General features: G+C 38.5%; 1 long non-coding RNA gene across 1 annotated transcript; it reads right to left on the bottom strand.

Annotated features, from left to right (window-relative positions):
- Positions 1-8,988: 8,988 nt before the first annotated feature.
- On the bottom strand, positions 8,989-17,947 carry LOC132345470 (uncharacterized). Its single transcript, XR_009494812.1, has 2 exons — positions 12,482-17,947; positions 8,989-10,331 (listed from the first exon to the last, which is right to left on the bottom strand). It is a non-coding gene; the product is annotated as an uncharacterized lncRNA (long non-coding RNA).
- Positions 17,948-19,138: the final 1,191 nt, after the last annotated feature.

Genomic DNA, 19,138 nt, shown 5'->3' with positions numbered 1-19,138 from the left:
CTTCAGTCGTGTTCAACTCTGTGCGACCCCATAGATGGCAGCCCACCTGTCCCTGGGATTCTCCAGGCAAGAGCACTGGAGTGGGTTGCCATTTCCTTCTCCAAGAGAGTCAGTTAACTGATGTTATATAAAAACAGATTAAATAGTTGTCTGGGAGAAGTCCTTCCACAGTGTCTCACTCCAAGTTACAAAGCTTAGCCTTGTGTCTAGAAGATTATTCTGTCACTTTTTCTTACACCACTTGATAAATCACTTTTAATCTTGTACTTTCAAACTTGTACATAGCAAGTATGACATCTTGACATAAAACCACAGTCAGACTTTTTCTGTGTGCTGACAAATATATTCCATACTTTAAAAGCCTATTAAGGAAATAAAAATGAGAGGCAAATGTATATAGAGAATATATTTTTCAGCATTCTTAATGAATATTGGAAACAATTTAATTGTCCTATATAAATTATGATGTAGTCTATGATGGAATACCATGCTGTTGTCAAAGAAAACATATAGTCAAAGTATATGGATTGAGAAAGTGAGAAAAATAGTTATGAAACATTTTGTAAACTATGATTCCCATTTTGGTAAAAACTACATGTGCACTCATAAAAATTTTTTAAGGATATACTCTGAACACAACACAAAATATTAATCACAGTCATCACTGAGATGACTAATGACTTTATGTCTCCTGTAATATCCATATTTTCTAGTATTTCTACTATGAACACGTATAATCATATAACAATAGTTTTAACTCTGAGCTGGAAACCATCAAATCATATTGTTTTCATGTCATCTGTGGGCTGTAAGAGTTTGTATTTTTAATTCTAGTTCCATCCTTAGTTATAATTTAGTTGTGGTGATCTCAAAATTAAGGACTCACATATGTAGGGGAAAAAGAGACAGGTGAAATATATAACTTATTTTGTAAAACTATTCACATTGGAAAATATGGTAAATGGCTATTTCAGAAGGAGAGTGTTGTACACTAAAATGTTAACAGTGGGTTGTTCTGGTTGTTATTGAGTGATGTTTCTTTGCTTCCCTTCGTTTCCTTATTTTTCAAAATATGCTACCCCTTATTGTAAAATTAAAAAATAAAATAAAATAAATTATTAAAAAAAACGAAAAACAAAATATGTTATCCTTAAAAGATTTTTAAAAACAGAAGTCAAATGAAAAGTTATTGGTATTGTGTAATATGTCTTTATTCCATGGAATTCTGAAAATGCTCAAACAACAGAATAACCTGGGACAAGGAGCTCCTCAGCATGCCCTTTTCCTGTGGGGTACTTGACTACACACCATTAACTGACTCAGAGTAAAAGACTTAAGGCAACTCGATTATAAACCACTTGATCGCAGAGACCACATCTCAGACAATTTGTGCCCACTGAGTGCTCCACATACAGTAAGGGCACAGTATTTTTTTTTAACTTTTTATTTTGTACTGGGGTATTGGAGAAGGAAATGGCAACCCACTCCAATGTTCTTACCTGGAGAATCCCAGGGACGGGGAAGCCTGGTGGGCTGCCGTCTATGGGGTCGCACAGAGTCAGACACGACTGAAGCGACTTAGCAGCAGCAGCAGCATAGACCATTAACAGTGTTGTGATAGCTTCAGGTGAACGGCAAAGGGACTCAGCCATACATACACATGTATCCATTCTCCCCCAAACTCCCCTCCCATCCAGGCTGCTACGTAACATTGGGCAGAGTTTCATGGGCTATATGATATGTCCTTTCTGGTTATCCATTTTAAATATAGCTGTGTGTACAGGCAACCATAAGTTTGTTCTCTAAGTAGGGCACAGTATTTTTGTTGAAAGAAATAATGAAGCTCTCAAGATCCTACTCAGAAGTTTCAGGAGACTGACAGTCACCTGAATCCACCCTTATCAAAAACCACTTATGTATTCATTCTTTCTCCCTAGTCTTCAACCCATCTCAATTAACCAGAATAGGCACCCAGTCCCCTGTAAGTGGCCCAGTTCCTACCCCTACCTCCACTCTGCCAATGTCTCCTGTATATCCAGAGTTGCTCTGTTCCACCCAAGACTATCAGAGAAGGCTCAGACGTCTATCTCCAATATACAATTAGGGCCTGTCTCACTCAGGGGGTCTCCTCAAGCTATTGCAAAGGATAAGCCTTTTCTCAAGTCCCAGGCCATGACCTCAACAACCTATTGATATAAATAATTATGTAAGTACCATGATGTCCTGTTCTTCCTCCTACCACAAATATTTTTAGGATCAGGCCATTATAAAACATGCATCTTCTAGACAGACTAATAATATGGCACACCTACAAAACTATATTTCACAAATATATGTTCAACATGTTTTAATAGTAGCAGGACTAGTGCCAGCAATGAATAATTTTTGTGAAGCTGTCATTTGTTTTCTTAATTTCTTCTTTAGAGAACTGCGTATGTTAATGGGAATGAGATATAGCAGTCTTCTGAAAATAATACCCATGTTTTAAATAAGATGATGAACCTTTTTGGCATCCTCTGTAACAGGTTAGCCTTCATGACCTCCATGAAAAAGGTGCAGTTGGCATAAAGAAATAACATCCTGAAATAAAACGGCCAGACAGGAAAGAAGCCAGGTAAGAGGACTGCAGAGAAATCAAATATTCAATAACACCTATTATTCACATTGGGAGAATAAAAGATCAGAATTAACATTACAAAAACTTGAGACCATGAGGGAAAGGACAAGTTTGAGATTTAGTCTCAAAACACAGAGAAAAATGATAAAGAAATGAAAACCAAAGTAAATACAGAAGAGAGATCCAACCTAACAGGGATTACATATTATATTTTTCCCTCAGGAAGAGATCAAAACAATTGGAAAAAAAATAAAACCTATAAATAAACAATCCTCTAAATTTTAAAAGGAGTCTTGTCATTTCAGATTAAAACAGTTCACCTCCTTCCAGGGAAATCATTTGACACAGCCTGGCAAATTTTTTAAATCAAAATAATAAAGAAAAGAAAATCTTATAAACTTTCAGTCTGATGGAAGCAAAGGGAGAAGAGGAAGTAACACAGATTGGTCTAATTTTTCTTGGTCTAAATTTTCTTTTAGATTGGTCTGAATTTGGTCTAAAATTGGTCTAAATTTTGAAGGGGAAGTAACACAGACTGGTCTAATTTTTCTTGGTCTAAATTTTCTTTTAGATTGGTCTAAATTTGGTCTAAATTTTGGTCTAATTGGTCTAAATTTGGTCTAAATTTTGGTCTAATTGGTCTAAATTTTCTTTTGGATTGGTCTAAAATTTTCCTACTGTGCTCAAGAGAAAAAAAGAAACATCTCCAGCTTTTGAACAATAACACATTTTACAACAAATCAAGTTGTTTTTCATGTGGAAGATAACAAAACGACATTCACAAATGCACAGACTTGAAAAATACTTCACAAATATTCTTGCTCAAAAAACTCATGGATTATATACTGGCCAAGAAGAAGACAAGTCAAAATAATTAACACTAATATCAGGAAATCATATATAATAAGATTAATAAATCCTTGCTGGAATTAAATCCCAAATTCAGAAATTTCGTTGAATTATCTATACTCACGTGGAGAAGGCAATGGCACCCCACTCCAGTACTCTTGCCTGGAAAATCCCATGGACGGAGGAGCCTGGAAGGCTGCAGTCCATGGGGTCACTGAGGATCGGACACAACGGAGCGACTTCACTTTCACTTTTCACTTTCATGCATTGGAGAAGGAAATGGCAACCCACTCCAGTGTTCTTGCCTGGAGAATCCCAGGGACGGGGGGGCCTGGTGGGCTGCCGTCTATGGGGTCGCACACAGTCAGACACGACTGAAGTGACTTAGCAGCAGCAGCATACTCACGTCTCTCTCTGAGTTCCTCTTTGTTGATTTATTAAAAAAATAATGTGTAAGCACCTCCTTTGTGTCAGGCGCTGCATTGGGCCCTTAGACTATAGCAGTATATCAGATAATTGTAATTACTTCCTTTAAAAAACTTGCAGCCTGGTGTTTCACTTCTGCTCCTTTCCCAGTAGAAAAGATCATTCTTGGGTCATATTCTTCATACTACATTTTAGGCAAGAAACTCTTCTCATATCTACTGTCCACTTAAAATAACAATGTTATTATGTTCCAGCAACTTTAGTTAAATTCTTCTGTGCTGCCAGAATTATTCTATGAAAGACTTCTTGCTTCCCCTTAACAGAAGCAGAAATGCACAGGACAAAATAAGTCATTTTCATTGCTAAGAAACTCAGATAATGACTTTCTCCCTCTTTAAACATCATATTAATGAACACAGTCATTTGAACTTTTTAAGTGGAAAAGATGCAGATATTATTTGTCACCAATCACATTTTCATATAACCTTATATACAAGAGTCAGGGCTGTTTCTGTGTTGACTATGTCTTAAAATTAACTCTTACAGCAAGTAAGTACATGAAAATGTTCAGAGTTCACAGGGGGCCTTAACTGATCTTGACTTCATTACCCTCTCCTTTAGCATCCACTTCCCTTATCAAACAAGAACTTGGTCCCAAGACCTGGAATATTTTGATTCAGTGATCTTTCTCTCTCCCCAGCTTGCACTGGAGGTGGTACAGATCTAAACAAATGGAAAAGAAATACCAGAATAGTATAGAACAGAGTGTTCCAACCCTTACACAAAATTAATAACTAAGAAAAATAAAGGTTATTTTCAAAATCTAATTCAATTTCACAAATCCTTCTTCCTTTTAGAACAATTAGACTGACTGCCCAAATATTTTTTGTGCCCAAAATTCAGGTCAATAAATTATGTCCAACATAACCAGTGTGAAACATTCTGCTGCCATTAAATAATATTTAATTAAATACTGATATTTATATTAAATATTATGTTTATATAGAACTTGAAACAGGAGACTCATTAGCCAGGTTGTGAGGGAAACTATAACCATCACATTTGATCAGAGAAGCAGATCCACTACAGAATATATGTAGTTCATATTTGGAGGGGGGGATTTATTCCTACACACTTGTGGGATCTGATTAAACAATCTATGCGTGTCTGGTGTCTAAAGACCACAGAGCCGACAGGAAGGGAAGGTGGAAACAAAGTGCTATCAGAATCTAAGATTTTAACCTACTTACAAGCTCCTAAATTAGCTTTTTACTGTTCAAGGATTCTGGCAGTAGACATGAGATAAAGTCCTGTTGTTACTCACAGTACAGCAAGCAGCATGAATGTGAAGTTTGTTTTGGTTCCCCTTGTTCCCCAGTCCCATGCGGGGCAATGCAGAGTCCCCGATGGATGCTGCACAGCAGTGAATTTACATCCCAGCTGAGAAACACTGAGTTGAGAAAATTCACCAAAATAAATAAGTATCATAAACAGTAAGCAAACTGTTCTCTGTCCCAGATGGAGGTATTATCTCTTCCTCAAGGTGGCTTGCTGAAAACACAACCCTGAGAAATGTCCAGGCAGAGGCAGACCTGTATTCCTGGCACTCTGAGTGGGAACATCCACAGATACTCACAGCTTGTGGTGCATTACTTCCCTCAGCCCCTGGGAGGCTGGGCTTGAAGCCATATGGATGGACTGGACCCTGCCTCAGTCCCTCACCATCTCCGGGTCTCCAGCTTTGCAGGAGATGCAGCTGCCCTTCACCATAAAGCTAAACACACACCTAAGCCAGGAGTTGGGGAGTAGGGCACTGAAGGAGGACAAGTCAGGAGCTGCAGTTGACGCAAGTCCAGCTGCTGTCCCATGCCAAACAGATGAGCCTGTGGATAAATGACAGCATAACACGAGCTGTAACAGTGCTTCACTAAGCTTTAGAGCATTAAAAAGCAAGATCACTGGCGTTCCACTTCTGCCTTCCAAGTCCTATGCAAAATCTCTCTCATGACCCACGCTAACCTGGAATTACACAGCAAAGGAAATCCTGGAAAACACAATTTCATCTTAGCTAAATGAACCTAATATAATCCCCCACGGGCCGTGGACAAATGGTCTTCATATCAACTTCCTTCCAAAGCTGTTAAGCCTCGCTGTCCATCTCCGGGCAAAGAGACTCCTATCATTCTTGTTTCCTGAAGGAATGGCTGAGAACCAAGGGATAACAGAGACCACTAGTCACATTATCTCGGGGGTTCCCAAGACCACCCCAGGCTCAGTCATTCTCCAGGAGGACTCTCTGGTCTCAGCATATAATCATATTCACAGCTAAGAGTTATTACGGTGAAAGGATTCAAAACAAACTCAGCAATGGAAAAGCCATATGCAGAAAAGTCTGAAAAACACCAGGCACAAGCTCCCAAGAGTCCCCTCCCTGTGGGGCCCCATAGGATACTCTTAATCATCCTAGCAGTGAGTTTTAACAACACATATGAAAAGTTGTGTGCCGGGGACGCTCATTAGTGATTCCCTGCCTGAAGTTTTCCCTGGGGGCTGGTAACATCGGCACTCTGCCTGGCATGTACCCGAGTTCCAGACTCCCAGAAGGAAAGCAGGGGTTCTGCATGAACCATACTGTTTGCACAGCACAGACCCAGTGAGCCTCTCTTAACAGTTGTAGCCACGATGGGAATCCTCTCAAAACCTAAGTTCCCAGATTTCAGCCGAAGGCCAACCAGACACTCTGGTTTAGAGCAAAGCAGGAGAGCACAGGCTGCGGTTATGGGGCTGTGGGCAGCAGTCTATCTATGTGGGCAGAGAGTGGGGGCCAGGACTGCAAAGATGGTTGGGGGTAAAGAGGAAGAGATTTGAACTACAGAACATGATTCGGGTTTTACAGAGTTGCCTGCAAGAAGCTACTGAAGGCTTCTGGGCAAGTAGAAACAGGATGAATATGAGACCTCAAAAGTAAACCAGTGTTTTCTTTTTTTTTTTTTCCCATCAACATCCCCTAACACACACACACACAAGCAGCTTTCATACAATTTTTTTTTTTTTTTTTTGCTAATCACCACTCCACATGAATTTTTAATACCACAGGTATTCTGCTTATTTGCTTATGTACCTATGTATATGTATGTATGCTTTATACACAAAAAGAGTAAATTCTTTTCAGCCCCCAAGAATCAACTTTCACCCTCTTAGGGGTGATATTGCCCCCACTGAAAATAAACAGATTGTAAGATGTATAGAACTGGAGGGTGATTTATCAACAGCTGGGAATACAAAGGATTTCTGCGTTCCTTGCAGCAACCCAAGCAAGCGAGGAGGGGGAGAGGCTGGGGCCTAACGAAAGAACACGTGTTGGGTCAGAGCACAGTTTGGCGGCAGACTGAGCCTAGGGCAGGACGTGGAGCCAGGAGGACAAGGTGTTCAGAAGGTGGCCACTTCGGGGCGATGAGGCAGCAGCTTGCAGCTGGATTGCCAGGAGCAGAGGGAGGCAGAGGAGCATGGCACCAGGGCATCCGAGAGGGCGACGGAGCCCGGCAGCCATGACGACCCTGCACGTGTGCTGCGCGGCGGCCGACTCACGAGACCACCAGCAGGAAAGAGACTGACGCGAGACAAGGGTGCCGGGAGGAGCAAGGAGGCGCCAGTGACGTGCTGGGGGCCTGGGGCAGAAGCCGTGTCTGGAGGACAGAGCTGGAGCCCAGAGGTCAGCAGCAGGGCACCCTGAGACCACTCTCCGTGAGGCAGGCAGGGACACAGTTTAGTACTGCTTCCTGTATGTCACACTGATCGGCTTGGTAACAGAAATGGAGTCAAGGGAAGGAGCGATGCTGCTGGTGCCGAGGGAAATAGAGCGAGGGCCCGGGAACTCAGCAGCACAGGCCAAGAGGCTCTCAACAGCAGGGGCCGCTTAAAGGGCATTTCAGGACAGTTTTTTTCCCCCCAAGGGAAATAAAAGTTTGCTTTATTTCAAAACAGTAACTTCCTTATATTGGAGCACTGGCTAAAATTCAATACTGATACAAATATAAATTCCTTAGGAAGTCAAAGTATATATATCAGGTGGATTTTCTGAATTCCTTTTAAAGACAGCATTTTTAAACCACAGAAAACTAGAAATAATTTACATCAACACATGTGTAAAATAAGCCATAGTTCAAATCTAAGCTGAATAACCAAACCATGAAAATTACCTCAACTAATATTTGCTATTATTTAGAACATTGCATGGATTTTCAACAACTTAAAACTGAATATATATTCTTTACATCTAATTTCCCCAGGAAGTAGAGCCCTTTTTTGTTTTTTTGTTTTTTACTATATTTCATTAGATTAATTAGGTGAAAGTCTGAGCAGTTATGAAACCTGGACTCTAAAAAAAAAAATTCAGATGCTAAAAATCTCACAAAAGTGAGACTGGGAGGGAAGTCATCAGCACGAGGGAAAGGTCATCAAATGTCTGGGAACTGGAAGACGGGAAGGAGAAGTGATGTTTCACGAGTCAAAAATACACAGAAAAGAGGCTGCAGATGATGACAGTGATGACAGACAGTCTTCCCCATGGTACCGCAGAAAAAGCTTTTGACTCACAGGTATTAAGGAGCATGGACATGAGAATGGCATGTAGGACCTAAAACAGAAGAATTAATTGAAAATCTGTCTTTGAAACAAACCTCCTACACACACAAAACACTGGAGCTCAAGAAACCTAAGAAAGGAAGGAATGAAGGGAATGAGGGAAGGAGGATTGGGCAGTGAGGAACGGGAAGAGAGGGGAAAGGAGCGGAGCACAATGGAGCAGAGAGTCCAGAGTCCTGCAGGGTATGTCTAAGGAGAACCAGATCAGTGAGTGAGTACGGCCATCCTTGTGGTTAAGCCACACATGTGCTGGTATTTAGAGGTGCCCACTGTGCAGCACCTCTAGAGAGAAATCAGCTTCAGGACAGAAATCCCAGGAGGAAAAACGTGGTCAAGGTGCCATACACTTGCAACAATATTACCAACGCTTAAGAAACAACAAAGGCAGACAGCCCGAGGATGGGAGATAAAAGTACACCAGGACGGAAATAAAATCACAGAACACAGCCAGGTTAAAGATTCGTCAATACTTTCAACTTTTCTATTTCAAATTGTAGGATCGATAAACTGACAAAAGACTTAATTGGGATCATTGACCAGGGTGTATATAGGATGAATCCTGACCATTTAAAAAGTAAAATGACAGTTGACGAGAGGTGGCAGATGGACAAAGGAGAGAACTTGTGAAGAGTCTCATGTACCCTTGCCTTCCAAGCAAGGGGTCTAGAGATTCTTCCCATTGTATCTTTTAATGATACATAGGTAACCTGAGAAGAACTAAGAGCAACATAACTACACTGAGAGGAGAGGGAAGATGTGAGGAAAGTAGGGTAAGTATTACCATCTATTAAATCACAGAACCAAGAGCAGGTCTTGATATGAATAAATGAGGAAATAGTCTATATATACATAGTAGTAGTATAAGTATTACAAATATACATATCTCTATCTCAGATATAGATAGATATATAGGTTTTGTTGTTGTTCAGTTGCTCAGTCGTGTCCAACTTTTGTGACCCCATGGACTGCAGCACTCCAGGCTTCCCTGTCCTTCACCATCTCCCGGAGCTTGCTCAAACTCGTGTCCATCGAGTGAGTCAGTGATGCCATCCAAGCATCTCATCCTCTGCGGTCCCCTTCTTCTCTTGCCCTCAATCTTTCCCAGCATCAGGGTCTTTTCTAATGAGTCAGCTCTTCACATCAGGTGGCCAAAGTATTGGAGCTTCAGCTTCAGCATCAGGCCTTCCAATGAATATTCAGGACTCATTTCCTCTAGGATTGACTGGTTTCATCTCCTTGCAGTCCAAGGGACTCTCAAGAGTCTTCTCCAACACAGTCTCTTGATGCTCTTAACATTCCAAAAGCATCAATTCTTTGGCATTCAGCCTTCTTTATGGTCCAACTCTCACATTCATACATGACTACTGGAAAAACCATAGCTTTGACTAGATGTACCTTTGTCAACAAAGTGATGTCTCTGCTTTTTAATATGTTGTCTAGCTTTGTCACAGATTTTCTTCCAAGGACAAGTGTCTTTTAATTTCATGGCTGCAGTTGCCATCTGCAGCAATTTTGGAGCCCAAGAAAATAAAGTTTATCACTGTTTCCATTGTTTCCCCATCTACTTGCCATGAAGTGATGGGACCAGATGCCATGATCTTAGTTTTATGAATGTTGAGCTTTAAGCCAGCTTTTGCACTCTCCTCTTTCACTTTCATCAAGAGGCTCTTTAGTTCTTCTTCACTTTCTGCTATAAGGGTGGTGCCATCTACATATCTGAGGTTATTGATATTTCTCCTGGTAATCTTGATTCCAGCTTGTGCTTCCTCCAGCCCAGCAATTCGCATGATGTACTCTGCATATAAGTTAAATAAGCAGGGTGAAAATATACAGCCTTGACACACTCCTTTCCCAATTTGGAACCAGTTTATTGTTCCATATCTGGTTCTAACTGTTGCTTCTTGACCTGCATCCGTACAGGTTTCTCAGGAGGCAGGTAAGGTAGTCTGGTATATAAGTTAATGCATCTATGAAACCTATGGGTGCATTACAACCAGGGATCCCATAACCTACTACTATTCCTCAAAATTGGCACATTATTATTACTGATTTACAAGATTTCCTTTTTAATATACTTTTACACCCTTTGGGAGATATTCACTTTCTCTCTCCCTTATCCTAATCATATCGGGCCTCATAAAAGATTTCAATAGACTGTATTACCTCAAGGTATGCTTAACAGTTCTACTATTTGTCAAAATTCTGTAGCCAAGACTTTACATCCAATGTGACAACAATTCCCTGATGCATATATCATTAATAAGATACTATAACTACAAAAAGGAGAAATGATATTTTTCACACTGAATGGCCATGATATTCTTTAGACTCCAGAGAAAACTGATTAAAATAAAATCTTTTTTGAAATTACAAAACTGATTCTTCTTACACATGCAGTTAGAAAAAGGTTAACTTGTTAAAATACTTTTTTGGAACTCCAATTCTGCCTGGAAAATAAAAATAGGCCTAAGAAAAAACCTAAAGTTAACTCTTATCATGTCCTTGGGATACACAGCCCACTCTATCTGGGACTCCAGCCATAAACAAATTGGTGAAAATCAAAAAAAAAAAAAAAAAGGACAAAAAGATATTTTAAATTTCAAGCGGAAAACTATGTCTGTCTGTCTATCTAAAATTATCTATGTCTCAATCTATGTCTTTGTTTTTGGATAATATGAAGTTAATGAGGTCTATTTAAATTCAAGTTCATGTGAACTGAAAAATATTCAATATTAAATATAATGTTTATTTAAATATAAATATATAATTTAAATATAATTGTTTGCTAATCTAATTAAGACATATCTTAAGTCATCAACATTGTATAATACTTTTATTATGCCTAGGTTTAAGGTAAAACTAAATTTGTCAACAAAAAACTAACTCTTTATATATATATAAATATATAAATAAGATGAAAACTTTTAGATAAACTCTATTAAAAATAATTATAGTTTAAAAAATGTCTATTTAAAATAATCTCTTAAGATTGGGGTAACTTAAATTTCTAGAATTGTACTAAATTAAATGATAAAAGTTTATTAAATAGCTAGGTTATTTCCAAATAAAGTAAGATTTTAAAACATTAGTTACTGAACACTAACTTCCTCTTACAAAAAGTTACAGAAAAACTAAAGAGATTTTAGACTATTAATAAATATATATATTTATATAAAATAAATATATATTATAATATAATAAATGTATTCACCCATCTATAAAATGCTAATATACAAGACACTTCATAGTTGCTAAAAAAAATAATATGTATGCTTTTAATAAAAAGATATAAGAAATGGCAAAATGATGAATATGAAAATATAAAAAAGGCTTATGACAATGAAAGAAAATTTTATGTTAAATGGATGTAACTCATTTCCCTGAACTTTCTTCCTCTTCCTTCTTATGTGTCTCGATCGATACAAACTCTTCTCTTACATGGACCACACCTCTCCGAGGTGAAACTACATGACATGTTATAACCCACCTGATAGCTTACTTTGCAATAATGAAAACACCTAATTCTATAAAAACAGACAATGGCCCTGCTTATATTTCTAAACAGTTCAAACAATTCTTACATTCATTCTCTATTAAACAGATTACAGACATTCTTTATAATCCACAAACACAAGACATAATGAAACAAGCACATTAGACACTGAAACTACAAATAAAAAATTAAATAAGGGGGAATACACAGAAATACTTTTATCTTCCTTATCCAGAACACACTTTACTAGATTCCAATGCAATATATCCTTTAAGCCTATAACTATTGTTAATATAGCTTTATTCCTGTTTCCAGTCTGTAAGATTCTTAAAACAAAATAACATCAGCTTCAGTGCCTATTTCACAATACAAAACAAAAACAACATAAAAAAGACACTATTTGCCAAATAAGTTATTTTTTCCTAAGAGTATCAAAAGTGCAAAATATTCACCTTCTTTTCAGGTCTGTCTTGAAAATATAATCATCTCCCTTGACACACTGAACAGAGAGATTCAACAATTGCCAGGCTGCATTTCTTTCCCAGAGACAAGGTCAGGTATTTGAATGTGAGCAATGTTTCATTTGTCAAGTTGTTCTGCATCAGCTTTTCAGTAATTTCACTTAAAAAAAAATGTTTGAGTGTTTGCTACTAATCCTTTGCCCCAAATAACACAAACCACTTAAAACACAGATCCCATTTCTTTTTATGTTAAAAAAAAAAAAAAAAAGTATGTACTAAATGAGGAGAAAATCAACCCATTATTTCAAAACCACAGCCAAATTTTCATGGTTAGTCAATGATGACAGCAAGACTGTGGTGCCTCATGGGAGTTAGGACAGGCTTGCTTACTGACACGTTGCTTGGTTGAAGCTGATGAACTCTACTTTAGACAGAATGTGCCACCGACACCTGGGCCTAATGAAAAAATATTTTTGAAATGGGTGCATGTGTCTACAAAGGCTTATTTGTCCAGTGTTAGGCTTGTTAGGCCAGTGACTGTCCCATCTGTTAAACGTAAGGCATAAACTGTATCAACCAGAAAAACCTGCCTCTAACAATATCAGTGTTGTCAGTGCCAAGATACCCAAAGACCAAGAAGTTAACTTAAAGCCAAAATTGGGTCTGTTTGATTTATATATGTGACAAAGAAAAACAATAACATTGGCTGAGCAAGATGGTGGCTCATACATGAGACACAGAAGTAAACAAATTCATGGAAACAACATTCAGGAAAAAAGGCTTAGGTAGTCAAGAGTCAAGTTCAGTTTAAAATAACAGCTTCTCGGTGTCCTCTTGGGGGACATTATCAACCAGTCCCCAAACAGATCTCTAGATAATTGTTTTTGGACTGAAATATTTCCCAGATATGTTTTCATCATTATCACTTTCCTTTCTTTCTATAACTATTGTTAATATAGTTTTGTTTTAAATTTTTAAACTTACTGCAAAGAGATATTTTGACAAAAGCAAAAAAAACATTTTGAGACATTGAAATACACCTCCCTTTCTTTGCCCATTTGGTATGTAGACGGGTTAACTATCAATGAAAATCTAGAAAACTAATCTTACAGGGAAAGAGGTAGCTTCTATTTATCCAGTAGATCCAGTGAACTCACATGGCCTCCTCTTGGGAGGATTTGACCTCAGGGGGCCCCCAACATTCAAACTAGAGACAAAACAGCAAAAACCCCAAGGAAAAGAAATTCTAATACAAGCCATGGCAGCTTTAAAAATTTCCAAAAAACGCTGTACTTGATGTCATCGACCTCATGATTTCCCTACTTGGAGACAGATTAAAAACCCTTCCTAATCGAGCTGAAAATCTGATTTCTCACCAGGGAATGCCTCAGAATCCTAAAAATATTTTTGTCGTTATGCTTGCTTTGCTTGCTTTTGCTTCCCCCCGCTCAGGCTGACTTGATTGATTACACTTATTGGGCTTATATACCTAACCCCCCCTTTTATTGTAGGTTATAGAATGGACATATACAGGACCAATCGTATCCACTAATGATTCAACACATATGCCCCCTCCTTGGAGCTTGGAGGGGCCCTCTCATCCTGAGGAAGAAGGAAGACTAATTAACATTTCTCTAGGCTATGAAATCCTTCCTTTATGCATGGGCCAAACAAAATTATGTATTAATGTGTCAACAAACATGGGCTTTCATCCTGCCTCCAAAAAGGAACTTCTACACATTGCTTGGACTGTTTACTGCCCTGTCCTTTTATAAAAACCATGACAATACTACCAAAACTCTAGGAAAAAGACAAAAGTTAAAATATAAGGGGTTTACTTATAAAGACTTTAAATATACTCCTGTTTATTGAGATAAATGTCAAGCTAAATCAGGGAAATTAATGTTTATGGCCAATTACACCATTGTTGACTGGGGACCCCATGGTATGTGGGTATCTAACTGCTCAGATGGTATTAATAGCACTTTGTATGACTATGCTACTCAAGTAGCATAGAAGGTTACTAACACTACAATGGAGCATTACCATGACAAAGGACTTCTTGGGTGGCTTGAGGGTGGAATGGCCCCCCTTCATCCTCAAATCTTTCTCAATAAACAGATTGGGCCTGAACAATGGGACATCTGGAAACTTCCTGAGATCACCAAAGAACTTGGGACTTGGACTAGACATTTCACAGGGACCAATCGTAGTCATAGAAACTATTTCTTTTGTTATAATCAATCACATTTCATACAAGCTTGTGTTCCCCTTCCTTTTGTTCTAGCTATAGGAAATTTATAATTCAATAAGACTTTCCGTTCTATAACTTGTATAAATTGCAAATTATATACTTAACTCTTCTGTTTCCTTAAGAAATGAATCCCTTTTGATTCTTCAATCTCGATGTAGTCTGTGGTTACCAATAAACCTTCAGTGGACCTGGGAAGATGGTCCCGCAGCATGATTTTGCTTCCTGGTTACTTACTAAACTGCTCTGGCAATCTAAACAATTCATTGGATGGCTGATTTTTGGCATGTTGGGATTAATAGCTATTTGCACCTCTGCTGCCATCACTGGTGTTGCTTTACAAACCTCAATTCAAACACACAATTTTATCCAAAATTGGACTAAAGATGCTTATACTATGTGGGCCACTCAGGCTCAGATAGATGAAGATATTCAAGATGAAATACAAGAACTAAAAACAGCTGTCAAATGGGTTGGAGATCAATTAATAGATGTACAAAAACAGGTGATGCTAAAATGTGATTGGAATTCTACTCAATTTTGTGTTGCTGCTGCTGCTGCTAAGTCGCTTCAGTTGTGTCCAACTCTGTGCGACCCCATAGATGGCAGCCCACCAGGCTCCCCCATCCCTGGGATTCTCCAGGCAAGAACACTGGAGTGGGGTGCCATTTCCTTCTCCAATGCGTGAAAGTGAAGTCGCTCAGAGTGTCCGACTCTTCGGGACCCCATGGACTGCAGCCTACCAGGCTCCTCCGTCCATGGGATTTTCCAGGCAAGAGTACTGGAGTGGGGTGCCATTGCCTTCTCTGCAATTTTGTGTTACTCCTGTTCAATTCAATAACAGTGCCTACAACTGGGAACAAATCAAATTTCATTTACAAAACATACATGATAATGCCTCTCTAAATGTACAATTATTACAAAAAAATCTTTGAAACCTTTTATAAAAATCTGTCCTCTTCCACTACTTTGAAAACTTTAGCTGAACAACTAGCTGATCAATTATCTGGGCTAGACCCACTCGGATGGTTTCAAAGCATTACTCACAGCTTCGTGTCTAAAACTGTAATTTTGGTGATTATCTTGACAATTATATTTGTCATTTACAGTTGCCTTCATGCAAAAATTGTTAAAACTAAACAAACTCAAATGGTCAAAACCCTTTTTACAAATATTATGAATAAATAAGGGGGAATTATCAGGGAATGTTTAACAGGAGGATTCCTACATGCTGTTTCTCATAAATCCTCTGTTCTTTATTAGTTTCTGTTACCAGAAACCAGTGGAGTGGCATGCTGCTCCCAGGACTGAGGTCATAGGAAGAGACAGGCTTGAATCTCCTTCAGTAAACATTCTCCTTATGACAAAACTGCTTAGTCTCGATCCTCTTTCTTGAGATATGGATTGTCTCCTGAACTTGTGACCATTTTTAATCCCTTGTTCCCTTGGTAACGGTTGCTGTACATTTGCTTTTCTGATCTTTATCACTGTCAAAAGAAATTTCTTGTACAACAGCCTATATATACTCACAGAAAGATCACTAAAGCACTTTTGCTCCATCAGAGCATAGGTCTCCGTGTCTTTCTTTCTTCCCCCACTCTCTCTCTCCCTCCCTCCCTCCCTCTGGTTCTTTCACTTTCTTATCGTCGACTCCAGACCACAGGTTCTGGTCCATTAAAGGACCCCAACACCATCTCTTTAAGAATTTCCATTTCTTGTGATCCACACAGTCAAAGGCTTTAGCGTGATATTCAAGCTGGTTTTAGAAAAGGCAGAGGAACCAGAGATCAAATTGCCAATATCTACTGGATTATCAAAAAAGCAAGAGAGTTCCAGAAGAACATCTATTTCTGCTTTATTGACTATGCCAAAACCTTTGACTGCATGGATCACAACAAACTGTGGAAAATTCTGAAAGAGATGGGAATAGTAGACCACCTGACCTGCCTCTTGAGAAACCTGTATGCAGGTCAGGAAGCAACAATTAGAACTGGACATGGAACAACAGACTGGTTCCAAATCAGGAAAGGAGTACGTCAAGGCTGTATATTGTCACCCTGCTTATTTAACTTCTATGCAGAGTACATCATGAAAAACACTGGGCTGGATGAAGCACAAGCTGGAATCAAGACTGCTGGGAGAAATATCAATAACCTCAGATATGCAGATGACACCACCCTTATGGCAGAAAGTGAAGAACTAAAGAGCCTCTTGATGAAAGTGAAAGAGGAGAGTGAAAAAGTTGGTTTAAAGCTCAACATTCATAAGACTAAGATCATGGCATCTGGCCCCATCACTTCATGGGAAATAAATGGGGAAACAGTGGAAGCAGTGGCTGACTTTAGTTTTTGGGGCTCCAAATTCTCTGCATATGGTGACTGCAACCATGAAATTAAAAGACACTTAGTCCTTGGAAGGAAAGTTATGACCAACCTAGACAGTATATTAAAAAGCAGAGACATTACTTTGTCAACAAAGGTCCATCTAGTCAAGGCTATGGTTTTTCCAATAGTCATGTATTGATGTGAGAATTGGACTATAAAGAAAGCTGCACCCGTGGCGGATGCATGTTGATGTATGGCAAAACCAATACAATATTGTAAAGTAAATAAATAAATAAATAAAATAAAATAAATTAAAAAAAAAAAAAGAAAGCTGAGTGCTTAAGAATTGCTGCTTTTGAACTGTTGTGTTGGAGAACACTCTTGAGAGTCCCTTAGACTGCAAGGAGATCCAACCAGTCCATCCTAAAGGAGATCAGTCCTGGATGTTCATTGGAGGGACTGATGTTGAAGCTGAAACTCCAATACTTTGGCCACCTGATGGGAAGAGCTGACTCATTTGAAAAGACCCTGATACTGAGAAAGATTGAGGGCAGGAGGAGAAGGGGATGACAGAGGATGAATTGGTTGGATAGCATCACTGATTCAATGGACATGAGTTTGCGTAAACTCCAGGATTGGTGATGGACAGGGAGGCCTGGCGTGCTGCAGTGCATAGGGTTGCAAAGAGCCAGACACGACTGAACGACTGAACTGATCCATGTCTCTTACATATATAGAGATATATATCCATATATGTGTGTTTGACAAGTCGCTCAGTCGTGTCTGACTCTTTGCAACCTTATGGACTGTAGCCTACCAGGCTCCTCTGTCCATGGGATTTTCCAGGCAAGAGTACTGGAGTGGGTTGCCATTTCCTATGTGTGTATGTATATATAAATGTGTGTGTATATATATATATATATATATATATATATATATATATATATATATATATAAAACCAAGTTAATCTCTGGTTCCTCTGCCTTTTCTAAAACCAGCTTGAATATCTGGAAAAGGCACAATGTGTGTGTGTGTGTATATATATATACACACACACATACATTCTACTTCTGCTTCACTGACTATGCTAAAGCCTTTGACTGTGTAGATCACAACAAATGGAAATTCTTAAAGAGATGGTGTTGGGGTCCTTTAATGGACCAGAACACACATATATATATGTGTGTGTGTATATCTATCTATCTATCTATCTATCTATCTATCTATATATCTGAAATATGGATAAAGTTTCCTGGAAAAATTTAAATGAAAAATGATAAAAATGTTTAAGGCTTTTGATACCCACCCCAATGGGGAATGGAATGGGCTGGGAAGTGAAAGGATAAAGGCTTCTTCCTTATAGTTAGTTCCACCCTTTTTTAATTGTTCCATTTATTGCTTTATTAAAAAACAAAGAAATTTTTCTTTAATAAGTTACTTCATGCTGCAATAAGCTAGTTAGTTCCAGAAATAGGGAAGTAGCAGGAATAGAAAGGAGGGGGCAGATGTGACAAACATATTGAAGGAAGTATTATTTGGACTTGATAATTAGTTAACATGAAACACAAAGAAAGAGAGGATATAAAAATATTTCCAAAATTTTGAGACTGAATAATTAAAAGAATTTTAGAGCCACTATCACAAATAGGGAATTTGGGAGGGCAAACTCGTCTGTGGGACGTGTGATGAATATAGATTCAGACATTTGTGTATAAAAGCCAACGTTTTAAAAGGTGAATTTAAATTTTTAAAATATTTCTCCATTTCAAATATCAAAACCCAGAAGACAAATTCCTTTTGTAGAAGGTGCACATTTTCTCTATGTGTACCTCCGGCTGTATCTTCAAACGCTGTCAGGTTGAAAAATGAAAAGAACTATATATCATGCATAGAAAATATCCACTGAAAAATGAAGAGAAATATATATCATGCATAGAAAATATCCAAAGACTGTAGGAAAAGGTGACAGTCCTCCATGCTCCATTGCAGGGTTGGGAGCAGGAGAGAAGGTGAGACTAAATTAACTACCAAACATCCTGGGAGAAAAACAAATCAGTGCTTCAGAAAACAAC

This window comes from Bos taurus, chromosome 6, assembly GCF_002263795.3.
Source record: "Bos taurus isolate L1 Dominette 01449 registration number 42190680 breed Hereford chromosome 6, ARS-UCD2.0, whole genome shotgun sequence".
Lineage (NCBI taxonomy): Eukaryota > Metazoa > Chordata > Mammalia > Artiodactyla > Bovidae > Bos > Bos taurus.
The sequence above is the reverse complement of the archived record's forward strand: the minus strand, read 5'-3'. Positions and strand labels throughout refer to the sequence as shown.